Below are 20,285 nucleotides of genomic sequence, written 5' to 3' on the forward strand. Positions count from 1 at the left end.
CCACTAGAAACATTAACAGTCTTGTAAATGTCTCTGAAGAGATGCATATCAAGTTAGGCCAGGAATAAATCTGAAATTGACTTATATCTTCACAAGATAAATTGTGCTGCATTCCAAGAGAAGCAAATAACAAAATAGTTAATAGTTTATATGACGACTCCAAAGATTAGAATAGCTTACTAATGTACAATAAAGATTTATGTACTTTAAACATCCACCAAAGGAGAAGCTTTCTTTTCTTTTTTTTTTTTTTTTCCACAGTGGTACATACAACACATGAATAAACAATCAAAGGTCTACTGGGGAAAGGTGGGCACAAGCAGAGCTGGTGCTTACTAGAAAATAGTTGATACTTTCATTACTTTATAATCTTATGGTGTGAAGAAACTGAGAAGACTTGAGAAAAGAATTGCCCAAATGAAACACTGAGTACTTAGATGTGCACAAGCACATGTGCATACTCAGGAACATACAGACATGCACACACACACTCCCTCAATCAATTCCTGCTCTTAGATAGATTGTTCCCATAATTAAGAAAAGGTGAAAAGGAAAGCCAGCCACCCTGAAGGCGGCAAACTCCTGAAGCACAGAAGAAATAGAAGACAGGAATCCTGAGTTTGGAAGGGAACAGAGAAGGAGAGAAGATAAAAGAAAAGGAGAGGAGAAGAGAGAGAGGAACTTAAATGGAAGATCCCTCAGGAAAAGTTTGCAGTCTCAACACTAATTAAGATAGTAGAATAAAGTAGAAACATCTGTGTTCCACTCACATTTCTTCTGGAATTTTCTCGGTTTATAAATGAATCTTTGTGGAGTATATCCCAAGTATTATCATTTGGATAGGAAGTGTCCCATATATAGTCTTACAAGTCTCATACAAAACCCATACTTAGTGGTGCTATTTTAGGAGATTCTGGAAACTTTAAAAGGTTGAACCACGCCAGTGGAAGTAGTCATTGAGATCAAGTCTCTGGGCTATCTTGTGTCTAGTCCCTTCTTGTCTCCAGTTCTTCTTCCTATCTTCTGTGAGGTAAAAAAAGGCTCCTTCCCCAGGAGTCTGACATGACAATGCGGGGCCTCACCATAGGCCCAGGGCCAATGGAGCAAAAAAAGAAAAAAACATGAAACTGGCCCAAAGTAAATAATTCATCTCTTCAAGTTTTTCTATTAGGTATATTTGATCATTGTAATGAGAAACCAACAACTGTGTAGTAGCAGTTACCCATAAACCAGCATCAACTGGCAAATTAGCCATAACGTTGAAAGGTTTTAAATATTTTATATAATTAATAAGAGAATGGACTGTAGAACATGTTTCATGAAATGAGTAGTTTTAGAAGGAAACCGAATTGCTCCTTCAGCTCTTTCAAGGGATGGATGAGGGAGAAGGATATATTTGTGATGTCTGGGAGCCACTTAAAAGTGGATAATCAATTGTTCAAAATATTTTAGCTATCACAATGCTTCAAGGTCTAGACACAGTGAGCTTATGTCCCTCAGTTTATTCAAATTGAAAATGGGTGGTGCTAGAAAACACTTTTAAAGATCTTATCCCCACTCAAATTTCATTTATAAGTTTATTGAAGTAGGGTCATGTTTACATATCATGAATAATTGATAAATTATCATAAATCAAATATAAATATTAAGTTGAAAAAGTAATCTGACCATTTTTAAAGAGTATGAGCATTAATGAATCCAATTGGCTTTATCTCTAATACATAGCATCATAAGATTAAGAAAAGATTGACCTATCTCTTCAAGTACATGGGATGCTTTCCAATGCTCTGGTATCTGGCACACTGTATGCTGCTGCTGGCTGATGGCTGAGTCATCCCCTTGGAACAAGAGAGCACTATGAGCCACTAAGGTGGAGATTAGACTGGATGTATAAGCTTTCATGAATAACTTTGTTTGTGGTGATTTTTTAAAATTACTCTAGCTTTACCAGCTGGTTATTTTTAAAATAGAGCTTCCTCCTGTTATCTTGGAATACACAGAAGTAAGAAAGCCTCTGAGTGGTGATAAAATGCTTCTGAAGGAGATTTGTGGCAAGGACCAGTGAGTCAAGTAAGAATTCAAATCTGGTTAGGTCATGTCGTTCCACTTTTCCCACTGACTTGGGGATATTTCTACTATTCTTTTTATTACTGAGGACAAATTGGTCCATCTAAAGAGCACATATGCCACAACATAAAAAGTCTGTTTGTCAGAGAAACAAATGGAGATGTTTCTTGTACAACAGAATCATTTAATGAGTTATGCTTTTTAAAAATGATACTAAGGATGGAATGTAGGATTTTGTGCTCACTAGGAAACACTCTAGCACTGAATTATGACCCCAGACTATCTTTATCACTTTGTGTGTTAGAACAGAATCTTACTTAGCTTAGCATGCGGGCCTTTCACTTGCAATCCTTCTGCCTCAACCTCCAAAGTACATGGGATTACAGGCCTTACACCAGGTTTAATTACAATTTATGCTATTTAAACCCTTCTTGGAGCCTTCAGAACTACCATAGGCTTCATGGAATTCAGGATTGGTTTAGCTTTGAGTGAGTCCCATTACCAAAGCTAACTAAAAGTCCCTCCAGTACAGTGAGAAGGACAGGAAAGAAGGAAGGGCACAGCAGAAGTCTTGGTGGGGCTGCTTGAGCTGGAGTAGCCTGAAGTCACACACTTGGATGCTGCTGATGGCTTTGAGTTACTAATGCCATCTGGGAGAAAATGTTCCAAATAGTTGCATTGTCACTATGATAGAATTGTGTCACTAATGAGAAAGCTTAGAAATCCACACCATGTCAGATTTGTCAGCTGGTATCTGCAGATGCCCATCCTGAGGTATACGTATCTTGTGCTCTGCTGAAATGTGCAATTGGTTCATCCTGTCTTTCACTTTGAATACACTGTTAGTCTGTCACCCACAAATCTCCAAATCACTCTTAATTTTCTGTCTACAAATAGAATTCTTAGTTCAGATAGTAATCAGGTCACAAGGGGAAGTTAAAAATCATTTATATTCAGAACGAAAAAGATATTTTGTATGAAAATAAAAAAATTATATGAACATATGTTCGAATACTTGATATGTAGTTGTTGTATAGGTCACATTATTCTCAAAATAACTAACCAAAGCAGCTTGAGGAAGAAAAAAGACTTAAATTGGCTTACTTTTTTTTTTTCTTTTTGCTTGTGCTTATCAGGTGGTGAGTGTGGTATTTGCACGTGTATGTGCCATGTGATGCCCAGTGCGTTCACTTGTGGTAAGGTGTACCTGCCTGCAGGGGTCAGAGCAGAAAGTCAAGTGTCCAGCGCACTATCTTCCTCCGACTTGCGCTTTTTGAGCTAGAATCTCATACTAATACTGAAACGATGTATTTGCTGTTATTGTTTATTTTGTTTGTTGCAAGCTCTGTGACTCTGGGAAGTATGGTGTAAGAGGAGGCCAGTGTCACATTTACAAGAAGAAAGCAGATGACAGACAGGATATGGAGGTCTCTGTAATGCCTCTAGATCTGCCCCAGTGACACTTTTCTTCCAGTAAGGCTCCCTTTCCTAAAGATTCCATGAAGTTTTGGAACAACTCCACCAAGTGAAGATTAAGTATTCGATCAAGCGCATGAGCCGATTGGGAGCATCTTACTTTCCAGCTGCCACACTTGCACATTAGAACGATAAATAAGTAATACACAAATGAACGGCCAAGGGAAAGGGAAGAAACAAGTCTCATTCAGAGACAAAGTTTTCAAATGAAGAAACCAAAATAATGAGTTTTCATTGTATGACTAGCCCTTATTCTAAAATAACCACTGAAGTTTTGAAATGGTAAAATGTACATTCTTTTAAAAGACAGGAAAACCAACTCCAAGTAATCCCAATATCTAAATACTTTTAAGGGAGAAAAATTATATGATAGCAAAAGACTAGACAAACCCAGCCACTGCTTGCATATATGTGTCCTGCATCACACAAACTTCCCTGCACTTGTCTTTATGATTACTATGCATTTCCTCCTCTTAGTTCACTTCCACTTAAGAATGGAAAATAACATTAAGGACAAAAAATAGCAAAACAATATCACTTGACAGAAGACACAGTGTTTCAAACGAAATGTGCATATTTCATTTGTTTGAGCCCTTTTATGAACCCTACCTTACAAGAAACAATGGCATGAGAAATGGCAATAAAAAGTTTATGTTTTGTTTCCATTTATAATTGATGGGCCCAGATAGTTTTAAAATGAACTTGTTTGTCTTAGTTAACAAACCAGTTTGGGACAAAATTATTAAATAATGCTTTGATAATTAAAATAACTTCTTCATTTTCATTTCCCTTTTATTATAACGTATTCATTGTTAAGTAATTTTCACCAGATTGCCAAAATATTGCAAACCAAAAGTTATTTCCTACTGACTTGATGCTGGACAAAGACCCTAGAAGCTACATATGTGGTAGTTAACAGCCATGCTATCAGAGTAGCTACATGCCCAGGCTCGAGCTTTGATTAAAACTGGAGACTTATCAGTGAAAGAAGGAAATCAACAATAACGAAAGATTTATGAATGTGTGGATAATGTTTCATGACAAACTTATTTTGATAAAAATTTAGTTGGTGGGGTAGGAAGAAATGAAGAAATAATTTAGAAGTGTTTTAAAAGGAAAAATGTGAAGCCTTTGATTTGACTGATACCCTGTTTGATCACTCTAAAAACCCTGTGTAGAAATAGAGAAACAGACAGAACTTTGAAATATCATAGAGCTAAGATTGATCTCAAAGGCAAAAGGCCCCTTGAGAAGTATTAAAGCATTCATTTTACTCCAAGAAAATTACAAATTTCTCAGAAATGAGCTCTATTGAAGCATCAACATGGAAAAATATCCTCAACACAAATAAGTCATTTGAGAAATAACTCAGTCTCTCAAGTATGTAGAGCCATTGATGCAAAATGCATTTGACTCATCATTGGATGAAAAGTTATATTTAGTGGTAAAGCTGGCAGGATATTTTCAGAGATAATTTTGTGCATAGAATTTTTAAAGTGTTGAATGCATTTATAAGATGAAAATTTTAAAAAGTGGCCAATCACTACAGGAACTTAAAGTCTTAGATTCAGTTCCACCATCTCTGTATGTGCTACAGCTGTGCTGCGCAGAGGGTGAAACATACAGGCTATCATGGGCGGGGCACAGGATGAGGCCTGGTCTTTATCTTGGGGAGAATCTGAAACTGCATGTGTGTGGGCATGTGCATTCCCAGCCCACTCCAGAATCCTTCCAAGATCTGCAGCAACAGTTTCCTGGGAAAATGTCAGCATTCCAGGACCAGAAAGAACTTTAATGGTTCATCTACTTGTTGATCAATTTCAACTTGAATCCAAGGAAACTGAAGCACAGAGAATTTAAGCACCTTACCATAGTCAGAACTGATGGGCTTCCCTCTCAATGCTAACTTCTTATGCTCACTCATATACCACTGCCTGTTGTTACTTACCACAGGAAGTTAGTTAGCCAAGTTTTCTGCAGAGGGTAGGGGAAGCCCTAACCACTTTACAAGGATAATGCATTTTTGGTTGAGAATGGGTTGTGGTTTCCTGTGGACTTGCTGCCAAATCTTCCTTTTTCTTCCCTCTCATTCAATAGGGACAGATTCAAAGAAATACTCCCTTCTAAGGACTCACTATATGTGGTTAAATGTCCACCAGGCTCTGCCCTTCCAAGAATTCTGCCCACTTTCCTACCCTACAGCTTTTTCCTTGGCACTCTTCTATGTGTGATTCCTGATCACATATACAGATGTGCCCTACACTGACCACATGCTATGGACATAATACAGATGTGGCCTGGACTGACCACATACTATGGGCATACACGGATGTGCCCTACACTGACCACATGCTATGGACAAGTAGCCACAAAGCTTCCAAATCCAGCTACTATAACAAAAATACGAGTAGGACAGAAACAAGTAGAACACATGTGTATAAGTTCAACTTTCCTTTAAAAATAAAACCTTAGGCTGCAGATGTAGCTCAATGAGTAGAGTATTTGCCTAGCATGCATAAACCCTGCACCCATTTCCAGCACCACATAACTGGAATGACATGAGCATGGAATCCAAGCACTCAGGAGGTGAAGATGGGGGGATCCCTAGCTCAAAGTCATCTTTGATTGCATGTGAGTTCAAAGCCAATCTGACCTACATGAGACTATGTCTAAAAAGAAAATAAAAGAAAAAAACTTTATTTTATTGCAGTCAACAAAATATTATAAAGCAGAAGAGTCAAAGAATTTAAATATTTTCTCATTCATCAATGTTTCACTATAAAAATTGACTTTTATGAAATAAATTATTTTAAGGTACATAATAAAGGTCTACATGTACCAGCATGCCAATAAAACACATTTACTCACCAAGCCAAATGGCTTGAATTTGATATTTTGGCATCCTTTTTTAAAAATTTTTCCCGTTTCATTGTCATCATTTTCCATACTTTCATTTTTGTTCTATATAACTAAGATATGAACTTATTGCTATGTCTTGGATCTGTTTCATTGTCAGAGACTTAAATAATATATGTTGTGATCATTAGGATTTGGTAAAAAAAAAAAATAGAAGTCTGACTTCCCAAAGAATATGTCTCATCATAAAAGCTATAAAATAAGGAATGTGAAATTCCAAATACACAGTGTGCTTGCTGACATGAGTGACCCAGACCAGATCCCCTTTCCAAATGGAATTTGGATCTGGACAGCATGAAGAATGCTGATAAAGTGCAGAAAAGAGAGTCGTGTCCCTTCTTCAAATCCCTGGGATCTCAGATGATGGTGTCCAAGGCATATTCTTAGGAATTCATGTAGAACTATGGCTTGTTGAAAATCCAGACAACTATACAAAAAAAAAAAAAAAAATCGGTTTTGTTTCTCATAACTGAATCTAAACCCCACAAGACATCCCTGAAGATTCAATAATGTGAACAAACAATTTTAGATAACTGTAAGATCTGTGGGACCAACTTTAGTACCAGAACCCCAACAAGAAAATATTATCTCATAGCATTATCCAGGTGGTGTAATCAATAATTCAAAAGAACTCCCTGGGAAATTTAAGGATTTGTTAGTGCTATCTAAAATCTTGAAGGGTTGTCATTAAAATTGACATATGTAAAACAGTTACCCTGAGATCCTCTTGCATTAAACTTAAATATGTGATAAAGCAGGAGATAATATGAATGATTGTTTGCAGCAAATATACTAGGGTTTAAGAATTGTGGTCTTTTGCTCATGACTCATGAGCCTTTCATTTTGTGGTAGGGTACATTTTCATCTAACAGATCACATTCAACTTTATATTTCTGTCTTAGACCTCTCTTTTATAACCCAAAATGTCTACAAAGCCACCTATCCAACATTTCTGATTTGATGTTCTAGAAGTGTCTCAAAATCAATGCATGTCACATGTCCTGTTGCCTTCCCAAATTCCCTTCCTTAAAGTAGGTCTCTTCTCACTCAAGGCACTCCTTTTTTTTAACTTAAGCAAAAAAAGCATTTATTGGTTCACATAACTGAAAAGTCCACAGGATATACTAGGTTCAGGCTCAGCTGGGTCCAGGGACATGAAGGGTGTCATGAGAACTCAGGTCTCTTCTTCAGGCTCAGCTGGGTCCAGAGACATGAAGTGTGTCATGAGAAATGAGGCCTCTTTGGCTGTTTTCCTCTGCATGAGCTTCACTCCTGCCTGGCCTATTTGACAAGGCAGGCTGTGTTGGTCCAAATATTTCATCCTACAAAGCTAAAGCACCTAGGAAAAGAGAAGCCCACGGGTCAATAAAACTCAGCAAAGTCCTTGACCATAGTGACTGCTTCAGAGACAAATTATGATTCAAGTTTGCACAGTGATACTCCATCAAGAAACTCTTTTTAGTTTCATGATCCACATCCACACTCACTCCCCCATAAATAAACATGTATAAATTTAGAACATTAGCCAGTTTTTAACACAACACTCAGAGAGATTCTTCAATATAAAATAGAAGTCAAAACCTGTTTATTCAACAGATCCTGACCTTGCTTCAAATGAAATGCCAGTCCTGAGAGCTAGACTCAGTCATACCTTGTGCGTGCTAGTCCACTTCCTCCCTGATGGACATTTCACTCCTGTACTCCTTAGGCATGTGGTTCTGCTCCCTCCACATCTGCCTCTTGCTTATTCCTTTAACATCTCAAGCTCACTGGCTCATTCTCTGATTACATTCTTAACTGGAATCCGAATGCCCACCCCCTCATCTCCTCTAAGCCTTTATTCAAAAAGCATTGCCTTGATGAGACCTACCATGTCCTTTCCCCTCCCTCCTGGCCTCATTCTCTCTTGTTTTTTCTGAGTAGCGCTCATTACTGGGTTGTTCAAGGAAGTACCTTTGACACCACAATTACTGTGTAGGCATGGAGATCTTTGTTTCTTTTCTTAGTTGCACCTCCAGTGCAGTGTCGGCCATGTAGAAGATGACAACGCTTGCCAAAAGCACAAAAACTGAATGAGTGTGAGTGTTCACATGACATTGCGGACACTGAAGGATGATACCTTTACTAATGTTTGTTGCTGTGGTTTTTTGAGACAGAATTTCATGTGTCCAAGGCTGATCTTGAACTTATTACGTAGATGAGAATGCACTTGAAGTTCTGACCCTCTTGTTCCACGTCCAGAGGGCTGGGGATCACTAGCTTGTACTAATTTCTTTTTTGCTCTGGTTTTATGTTCTTATTTGCCTAATGGCTTTCTTCAGATATAAACCTTAGATCCCTTATGAAAGTAAAAGAAAACAGAAAATCACAAGCAGAAGTGAGCTGAGAGAGGAGAATGGATTGATATAAATGTATTCAAGCATGACACAGTTTGGGGTCAAATTTACCATTTATTGCCTTGTCACTGTAAGCAACTCATTCAAAGTGTTCATTTTCTCATCTGAGAAATGTGCCTAATGGATGGTATTGGCTGGGATTATATGGTGAAATGTAGGTAAAACCTTTAGAAAATGTCGTATTCTTGGTCAAAACTATGAGCTACTTTTACTTTTTTCTTCCAGAACAGCCTAAAGACACATCTTCATCCTATTCTAGTCCCAGTTTCAAATGTAATCAGTGCTTTGGAATAAGGCATTCCTGATGACAAGGAATTTCTCTAAAACCCCAATGCCAAGGTCAGAGGTACTATAAGTATCCCCATAGACTAGTGAATTTCTTATGTTCCAAATGGAGTACTATGGCCCAGCCAGAATCATGCATTCCCCTCAAATTAAATGGGTACTTTGAATTCCAACATACCTGAACCCACAACCCTGCCTATCTATAAAGCGTAAAAAATAAAGTATGAATACATTTCACTTGAGCTGAGAATTATGTTGAGGTTTTGGCTCCTTGGGGATGACATGGTGAATGAACACTCTCTAACCTCAAGCCAAAAGGCTGGTCTCTAAAAGATCGTCTCTGAAGTTCTGGGTGTCCAGCTTCCCATGCCATGGCTGAGCACAGCAGAGCATTGTAAGACTTCCCCTTGTGACCCTAACAGAGCACAAAACAGAGTTCTGAGAAGCCAGCATGTGCATGAATATCTACCTACTTCTTAACCATGTAAAATGAGCAGCTGGAAGGATAGGAGGAGAGTCAGCAATGGGCAGTGGCTTTATCTCCCATGCACTGTGTTTGGTATGGAAATGGAGATGGGATTACGGGGAAATTATTTAGTTTGTGGCACTGAGTGACAGTCTGTCTTCTCTGAAAAATCTTTCACTTGATAGAAATTTGTGAAGAGATTGAGCAGAGATGGGTGGACATTGATAACCATATTTTCATAATTCACCAAAAATACTACCACTATTTCATATGGCTCTACCCTATTTTTGCTGATCAAAATGTTTATTATACAAAAGAGGAAAAATACTCCTGGAACTAAGGTTTATGAGCTAAGAGCATGATAAATTATAGATTCAGGGCAAAAGGGCAGCACCCTTTTTCTTCTTACCCATTTTCCTCCTGAACTAAAGTGTGATTCTTTGCAGAACAATATTATCTCTGTGATACAATATTTCATCCAAAGGATGCTATAATACTGATCAATCTATACACTTGCCACTGTGTAAGTATAGTGTCCAAAAGTTTTATACTTGAAGAAATGGGCCTTTTGAAATAAAGCACTATTGATAGGGCACCTCATCATGTGGGCACTGAAAGTGTCTAATCTAAACACTAAAGAAAAATAAACATAGCTCAGTCACAAAGGACATCACACACAATGAGTCTTAATTTATTTAAAAGATAAACCACATGAAAGGTGCCACATTCATTTTAGTTATGAGGGTTTATAGATTAGCCCTATGCCCAGAAAAGGATCAAATATATAACAGAATAAGATAATGTGAATCCTCTTCCAGAGACTCCTTTAATGAGAAAATGAAAACATAATTCATTTAAAAATATTATTATTGGGTATATCTGATTGAATTATTAAAAGCAAGCTCATCTTGACTTACTGAAATTTTTGAAAATCATTTTACTATCTGTATAAGTAAATTTTTAACTTTCCTTCTTAGAGTAGAAATATTTAGCAAAGGAATGGGTTCATTTCTTTGGCTCAACTCTCTCAAAATGTAATGCTTCAAGCAGTTCAGAGTTTAAATTATCTCCTCAAGTCTACAGAGTTGATCAATGCTGAGTCAGTCTTTCATCTAATATTACTGTCCTATCTCACTGTTAGTGAACTTTCAAGATTTTTTCCTAGTGAGATGGAGAGATGGCTTAGTGGTTGAGGAACTTCTCTGCAAAGCCTAAGGACCCATTTGATTCCCTAGAACCCACATAAGCCAGATGCACATGATGATGCATGCATCTAGAGCTTGCTTGCAGTGCTAGAGGCCCTGGTGCACCCAATCTCTCTCTCTCTCTCTCTCTGTAAATAAATAAATAGAAATAAAATATTTTTTAAAAAGATCCTTCTTAGTATCAATGCTCTGACATTTGCTAACTATGCATCCTAGAGTTTAATTTTCCTATGAGTTAGATAACCTGAAATTTGCCATGTTCGAATGTTAGTGCCTCTAAGATCCTTTTAGATCCCAGGCATTGTGGAAACTAGTTGAGTTTTTTGGCTCCTTGGGGATGATAACGCTGAATGTAAGCTCTGTAACCTCAAGCCAAGGGGCTGGTCTCTAAAACATCATCTCTGAAGTTCAAGATGTCCAGCGTCTCATGCCATGGCTGAGCAGAGCAGAACATTGTAAGACTTCTCCTTGTGACCCTAGCAGAGCATAGAACAGAGATCTTAGAAGCTAATAATTCTTCCATATTTTCTGTGAATTGGACATTGTACTATTTTTAAATATCTCATCTGCCCAATAGCAAAAGTGTATGGTATGCAATGACACATTGAGGTCCTGCATCCTTGCTGCCACAGTCAACTTCCAAGATGTTTTAGAAAATCATCTTTATCACCTCTTACCACACTGTGTCATTTCTCTACCAGTTCCAGAGTGCTTTTCTGGTCTTTTGGCATTCAGTATCACACTAGTTTGTTGTCATGCTAACAATTTGTGCATAGATGATTGCTTGTTTGTCCTTCTATCTTCTACTTCAGTGAGTATGAGAAGGTGGTGTGTTCTAAGTTGACACACGAAATCTAAGGTTTGGCTGAGCGGCAGGTAACATGGAGAGATACTGAAACACAAATAAAAGCTGAGCTTGTGATATCACAGACTGCCCAGGAAGGTGATTCATTCAGTGGAAGAGTCCTAGGTGTCTGGCCTTGCTCTAATAACATTTTCTCCACAATTCAAGGCCAGTTTTGTTGACCTAGAACCACACTACAAATGATGATTTGTACACTAATATGTAGTAACATATTAAAGAGGTCTAATTCTGACTACATCTAAGAAAGCAGGCTAGAATGAGAGGACTTTGACGAGCATGTTAGAAACCAAGTCATGGCTGCTATAGGCTCAGTGCCAGCCAATAGGTCAAAGTTTCACACAGCACTTCCTGAAAATGAATATTACACAAAGAATTCTAAAAATGATGGGTTTGATAAGACTTACATACAAGACTCTAGCTCTTTCTTTGAATCCCACTGGGCTTTTCATCAAATCATAACAGAAAACTTATGCTATCTTCATGAGGAGGGAACTGTGTTCCTGAGTGTCTACTGGTGAGGTGCTTTCGCATGCAATGTTTTACACAATACTGTTAGGAAGGCATTATCTTTTCTACTGTAGAACTGGGCCAACCTTTCCAAAGTTAGTTTGTGAGTCAATATAGATTAATAAATGCAAGGTTTGCACATATTTCAAATTAGCTAAATCATTAACAGAAATATTACAGCAATGATATCAGCTCTGATAAATAACCCTTCACTGGTACTCATGTAGGCAACCCTACTTTAACCCAGAAGAACATACAAATGCATAAGATATGACAGACAACAAAGTAGAAAAAGGACTAGTTGGGAAGAAGCAGGGGTTAAGAGGAAGGGGAACAAGAAAAAGAAATATGGGTAGATTATGATCAAAACATAATATATGCATGTAGAAAATGTCAAAAATTTGAAAAAGGAGAGACTTGCTGTTAAGATGGAGGCTTAGGTACCATTGCAAAGCAGCCTGGGGTGGGGGGAGCCAAAAAAAAAAAAAAAAACAACAAAATACACAGTTTTACTAAAAAGTGAGGTATATAAGAAATTGAAACAGCAGCAGAGAAGTAGGAGAGATTTAGAGCATCCAGAGCCTGCATGGGCTGGCAGAAGCTGCTCCAGTGGGGTGGGACCACATGTGAGACCATGGCAGGCTTGGCTTGAGCCACAGGAAAAGCCAGGCGAGGGGATTTTCCACTCACATAGAGCTTAAGAAACATGAAGGGAGAACAGCAGGGAACAAAGGAGGGGCAGATCACAAGGCAGAAGAACACGTGGAACAGTGGGTAAACTGAGCAGCATGGGCTCCCTCCCTTTCCCTACTGCCAGTGCCCAGCTCCTGTGAACAGAGAAGCAGTCCAGGGACCCAGCCAAGCCTACTTGAACTGACAGAGCAACAAAGAGTGACCCAATCAAGAGCGCAGCTGAGACCAAAATCATCCCAAAAGGTAACTGGGATTACACTAGGTCAGTACCCACCTAATAAACCTGATATATATGCCTGAACCAGAAGTGCTAATTGCACCTTCCATATCAGGATAAATTATATGTTAAATCTGATGGATTGTCAAATTTGCCATTCTTAAATAAGCTGTATTTTGGGATTGTTATTTATTGCTTCTTGAATTATAGTGGCTTTGGTTAGTCTTCTGTTATACATTAGGGAAGGGTCTCACTTGGTCACAAGCTGACTTGGAACCCTCTACAGACCAGAAATCTTAACAGCCATGTTGTTGGGATTAAGGGAGTGAGTGAGGCACCACACAGCCTAAGGGACAGACAGAGGATATGGTTGTCATAATACCTACTCTTGGATAAATACCCTGTGCTGTTTTTCATTGACAGTGTACATTGTTTAGTTAAATTTAAGAATCTGCCTGTATTTTGTTCCTCTAAGCCTACTTGAATACTCTCACATCAGGTACACCCTACACCTAGAGTCACTTTTGTAGATATACTGAGAGTCTTCAGAGCCACACCTAGTGCTTTAAGCTCCTACCCTGAAGATATATAACATAAGATTGATTGATACATCTCATAATACCCAGCTACTAGAAAATCTAATCATTAAATAATCCAAGATGCAAAAATATATACATTATAACACAAGAAACATTGAAAATCAAGACAATATAAATCCACCAAAAAGCATTAATGTATCAGAAATGACCTCCAGTGAGAATGAGTTAGAGCAAATGCCTGAGAAAGATTTCAAAAGAATGATTATAAATATGTTCAAAGAAGTCAAAGAAGAAATCAAAGGAAGCAAAGAAGACACAGGATGCCAATTTAATGAAATAAAGAGATCAATACTACATATAAATAAGGAAATAGAAATAATAAAGAAGAGACAGTTAGAATTACTAGCAATAAAGAATGCAGTTAATGAAATAAAAAACTAGAAAATCTCACCAGTAGAATGAATGAAGGAGAGGACAGAATATCTAAGGCCACGTTATATTGATTAAAGGCACCCTCCCATAGGAGGACATTACAATCCTAAACATACATGCAACTAACATGGGGTCCCCCAAATTCATCAAACAAATGCTATTAGAACTAAGGTCACAGATAACACCAAACACAGTGGTAGTGGAGGACTTCAGCAGCCCACTCTCATCAATTAACATGTCATCAGGTGGGGAGAAAGGCATCTGGACTAAATGAGGTCATAGGAGGAATGGACCTAACAGATATATACAGGACATTACATCCAAAGGCTGCAGAATATACATTCTTTTCAGCAGCACATGGAACATTCTCTAAAATAGACCATATATTATGACACAAAGAAAATCTTAACAAATTCAGGAAAATTGAAATAATACCTTGCATTCTATCTGACCACAATGGAATTAAACTACAAATCAGTAGCAAGAAAGGCTATAGAGCATACACAAAATCATGGAAACTAAACAATACACTACTAAATGATGAATGGGTCAATGAAGAAATCAAGAAGGAAATCAAAAAATTTATAGAGTCAAACGATAATAAGAACACAACATACCAAAATCTCTGGGACACAATGAAGGCAGTTCTAAGAGGTAAATTTATACCCTTAAGTGCCTATATTAAGAAATTAGAAAGGTCTCAAGTAAATGACCTAATGCTTCACCTTAAAGCCTTTGAAAAAGAAGAACAAGGCAAACCAAAAATCAGTAGATGGGAAGAAATAATAAAGATTAGGGCAGAAATTAATGAAATAGAAACTAACAAACAAAAAAACCAAAACAATCCAAAGAATTAATGAAACAAAGAGTTAGTTCTTTGAAATGATATAAAAGATTGATAAACCCTTAGCAAATCTGACCAAAAGAAAGAGAGAAGAGACACAAATTAATAAAATTAGAGATGAAAAAGGTAACATCACAACAGATGTCAGAGAAATTCAAAAATCATAGAGACATACTATAAAAGCATATACTCCAAAAGGTATGAAAATCTGAAAGAAATGGATGATTTCCTTGATTTATATGATCTACCTAAATTAAATCAATATGAAATTAGTCACTTAATTGACCTATAACAAGTATGGAGATCCGAACAGTTATCAAAAATCTCCCAACTAAAAAAAGCCCAGGCCCAGATGCATTCACTGCTGAATTTTACCAGACCTTCAAGGAAGAGCTAACCCCATTGCTTCTTAAGCTTTTCCATAAAAATTAAAGAGAAGGAATTCTACCAAACTCCTTCTATGAAGCCAGTATTACCCTGATACCAAAACCAGGCAAAGATAGAACAAAAAGAGAAAATTACAGAAAATTACAATCTCCCTCATGAACATAGATGCAAAAATCCTCAACAAAATATCATTATCCTGACCAAGTAGGCTTGATCCCAGAGATGCTGGGATGATTCAATATACACAAATCAATAAATGTAATACATTATATAAATGGGCTGAAGGACAAAAATCACATGATCATCTCATTAGACTCAAAGAAAGCATGGACAAAATCCAACATCCCTTCATGATAAATTCCTACAGAGACTGGGAATAGAAGGAACATATCTCAACATAGTAAACGCTATTTATGACGAGCCTACAGCCAACATGTTACTAAATGGAGAAAAACTGGAAGTTTTTCCACTAAAATCAGGAACAAAACAAGGGTGTCCCCTGCCCCGCTTTTGTTTACTATAGTACTGGAAGTGTTAGCCATAGCAATAAGGCAAGAGACACACGTAAAAGGGATACAAATTGGAAAGGAAGTTATCATTATTTGCAGATGACATGATTCTATATATAAAGGACCCTAAAGACTCTACTAGCAAACTATTTGAGCTGATAAAAACCTACAGCCACATAGCAGGATACAAAATAAATAAATTCACAGAAATCAGTAGCCTTCATATATGCTAACAACAAACACATAGAGGATGAAATCAGAGATCACTCCCATTCACAATTGCATCAAAGAAAATAAAGTACCTTGGAATAAACCTAATCAAGGAAGTAAAGGATCTCTACAATGAAAACTTTAAAACACTCAAGCAATAAATTGCAGAAGACACTAGGAAATGGAAAGACATCCTTGTTCTTGGAGGGGAAAAATCAATATTGTGAAAATGGCAATCTTACCAGAAGCAATTTACACATTTAATGCAATCCCCATCAAAATTCCAATGGTATTGTGCACAGAAATAGAAAAAAATCCAAAAATTCATTTGGAATCACAAAAAATCTCGAATATCTGAAACAATTTTGAGCAACAAACATGAGGCTGGTGAGATCACCATACCTGAGCTTAATCTATACTACAGGGCAATAGTAACAAAAAAAAAAAAAAAAAAAAAAAAAGCATGGTACTGGTACAAAAGCAGACATGCAGATAAATGGAACAGAATAGAGGACCCAGATATAAATCCAGGTAGCTATAGCCACCTGATATTCAATACAAATGCCAAATATACTCATTGGAGAAAAGACAGCCTCTTCAGCAAATGGTGTTGGGAAAACTGGATATGTATCTGTAGAAAGATGAAAACAGATTCTTCTCTCTCCATGTACAAGAATTAAGTCCAAATGGATTAAAGACCTGAAACTATGAAACTGCTAGAGGAAAAGTATGGGAAACCCTTCAAAATATTGGTCTTGGCAAAGTGTTTCTGAATACAATCCTAATTGCTCAGGCAATAACACCACAGATTAACCACTTGGACCTCATGAAATTACAAAGATTTTGTACTGCAAAGGACACTGTGAATAAAGCAAAGAGGCAACCTATAGAATGGGAATAATTCTTTGCCAGCTATATATTCTGATATGTTTAATATCTAGGATATACGAAGAACTCAAAAACTTAAAGAATAAATCAAACAAGCCAATTAAAAAATGGGCTATGGAGCTAAATAGTGAGTTCTCAAAGGAAGAAATACGGATGGCATATAAGCATCTAAAAAAATGTTCTACATCCCTATTCATCATGGAAATACAGATTAAAACTATGTTGAGATTCCATCTCACCCCTGTACGATTTGCTACCATCATGAAAACAAATGATCATAAATGCTGGTGGGGATGTGTAAAAACAAGAACCATTCTACACTGTTGGTGGGAATGCAATCTGGTCCAGCCATTGTGGAAATGAGTGTGGAGGTTCCTAAAACAGCTAAAGATTGATCTACCATATGACCCAGCTATAGCACTCCTAGGCATATATCCAAAGGACTCATCTCATTTCTTTAGAAGTACATGCTCTACCATGTTTATTGCTGCTCAATTTATAATAGCTGGGAAATGGAACCAGCCTAGATGTCCCTCAACTGATGTGTGGATAATGAAGATGTGGCACATTTATACAATAGAGTTCTACTCAGTGGTAAAGAAAAATGAAGTTATGAAATTTGCAGAAAAATGGATGGACCTGGAAAGGATTATACTAAGTGAGGTAACCCAGGCCCAGAAAGCCAAGCGCCACATGTTCTCTCTCATATGTGGATCCTAGCTCAGATGATTGGGCTTCTGTGTGAGAAGGAGAAAACTCAGTAGCAGAGGCCAGTAAGCTTAAAAAATGATACAATGGGAAGAGAAAGGAAGGGAGGAGGGTACTTAGTAGGTTGGTATTGTATATATGTAAGTAGAAGAATAGATTAATGGGGATGAATAGGCCCAAAGTGAGGTAAGGGGAGGAGATTGAGTAAAGGAAAGGTGGAGGGAGGGCTAATCAAAATCTAAGAGGATATAAATAAATCAAATGGAATCCTTTGGTTTTGGACAATGGAAAACTCAGGAGTCATAGATCATTTCTAGAAAATTTTCAGTGCCAGGGATGGGATACCTTCCAGTGAGTTGTTGGCCAAGGAGTTCCCTGATGCCCCCAAAACATTATGGGCCATTGCTTAGGCCCTTGGTTTCCCACCAGGAATAGATGGTAAGACCCTATTGCTAAAGACTTCACATACTTGGGCTGCAAGACCACTGAGAAATCCTGCTGGAACTGAGCTGATAACCTCTTCCATGTAGACCAGCTTAAAGAAAGCTGGAAGAAGCCATTCTACATGCAGTTCAATGGGAGAAAGATACACCCCCAGTGAAGATACTCAACAGTGGACACTGCAAGTCTTATAATTGGCCAGCCAGGCCAAATGAGACAACAGGTGCAATAGTGGCACGTCTGTCATGGTGGAAACCAACTGCCCTCCAATTGGACTGGAGGCCCGCTCCATGGGAGGGAATACATCCCGGATACTAAAAACTTAAAACAGGGGTAGACAGGAGCCCTAGAGTTGTAACATCTAATTTTGTCTGGAGAAGTGTATATACTATGCTTATCAAACTGCCCAGTAAGCACTTCTCTTAATATTCATACCCTTATGTTAATGCTACTCTCATTTTGGGTAGAGAATCTTCTCTTTTCAGATGGCAGTGACCTTGGGACAACTCAGAAGGTATCATGGTGCTGGGAAGAAGTGACTAGAGTACTGAGTAAGATCTCAATCATACCTTCCAAGGCTCAGGGTCTAATGGGGAAGAGGTGGAGTAAAGAATGTAAGAGCCAAAGGAAGGGTAGGACTCCTTACAACATGCTCCCTCCAGACAAAAACTGCCCTTGATATCCATGACCTTATAGTGCCTGACACTACCTACACAAGACTGTTATAAGAGGAGGGAATGATCATGACATCAATATAAAAGAGAGACTTATTGGGATGGGGATGGGATATGATGGAGAATGGAATTTCAAAGGGAAAAAAGGGGGCAGGGAGGGCACTACCATAGGATATTTTTTATAATCATGGAAAATGATCAAAAAATTGAGGAAAAATAAAATTAAATTAAAATTTTTAAAAAATTTGAAAAAGAAGCTTGGCATAGTGATGCATGTCTTTAGTCCCAGCACTCACAGGGCACAGGAAGGAGGATCGTGTTGAGACCAAGTCCAGCCTGACTACATAGTGAATTCCAGGTCAGCCTGGACTACAGTGAGACCCTACCCTGGAAAAAAAGTAATTGATAGAAATCAACTACAAACTTTATTAAAGATGATACAAAATAGTAATACTCCTTTAAGGGAAAAGAAAGCATCTGAAAACAAAACTCCCAAAATCCTCCTAAGTATTGCTGTGCTTCTTTTTCAGAAACATATCAATTAAATAAATTCCTTTCACTCTGTGCCCAGTTTGCAGCTACTTTCTCAGCTTCTGACAGAAAGCTGCCTAGGAAATAAGGAGCACACTTTGCACACCAGCCCTGACATTTATAAACACTAGTGGAACAAATCCAATCAGACAAAGTTGATTTCTTTTCTTGATAGAATTATAAAACTAGTAGAAGTGAGAAAGACAATAGATGACATATAATATATGTTTATTTTCACAAAGTCACTGATATAGTACTTTCATGACATTTTCTTTTATAAATATATTCAAAATAGCTTGAGAACAATCATCATAATTTGAGTTTGGAAGTGCCTACACTCTGATAAACAAAGAGAAATAATGAAAAATCTAATGTCTTAGAAGTGAAAAACACTAAAGGTTAAAACTTATGGATGTTAAGACTCCATGAAAGATGGAGAAGTGAAAACTCACACATGATTTAGAGGAGGAATTTCAAACATAATAGAAAGCAGGTAAACCTCAGAAGGAAAGCTTAATCGATAGAGTCAGAGAAAATCTGCCACATGAGTTCATGAAGATGCCTGTCAGATTAAAATTCAAGAGTATATCAGACCTCTGGTTTAACTAAGTGTTTTCTTAGTGGTGTGCATGCTGCCTCTTACTAGATGAAGAACATAGGCAGGTGTCACGGGGAGCACTAAATGTGTCCACAGGGCTGTGCGTCGAGCTACACAAGTATGAAGTTCAGCTACATCTATGACATCTCTACTCCAATTTCAATCCATCTGACCACCTCACCACGGTGCTACAAATAGCTTTTGCTTTTAATTTTCACCACTCTTTACTTTTTATGTATTTAACACCATTTTTCTTCCACTAGAAAAAAAATTGTTCAAAGGCTTTTATTCTTTCATAAAACAAAGAATAGAAATAATAGTCCTCTAGCTTCAGTAATTTCTTGGAAAGAAGAACAAACATAAAAATGTCTATAAAAGTAATACCATTTTAATAGCTCAACGATTTTTTGCAGGAAAGAATTATTCCAGTG

This window comes from Jaculus jaculus, chromosome 15 (genome assembly GCF_020740685.1).
Source record: "Jaculus jaculus isolate mJacJac1 chromosome 15, mJacJac1.mat.Y.cur, whole genome shotgun sequence".
NCBI lineage: Eukaryota > Metazoa > Chordata > Mammalia > Rodentia > Dipodidae > Jaculus > Jaculus jaculus.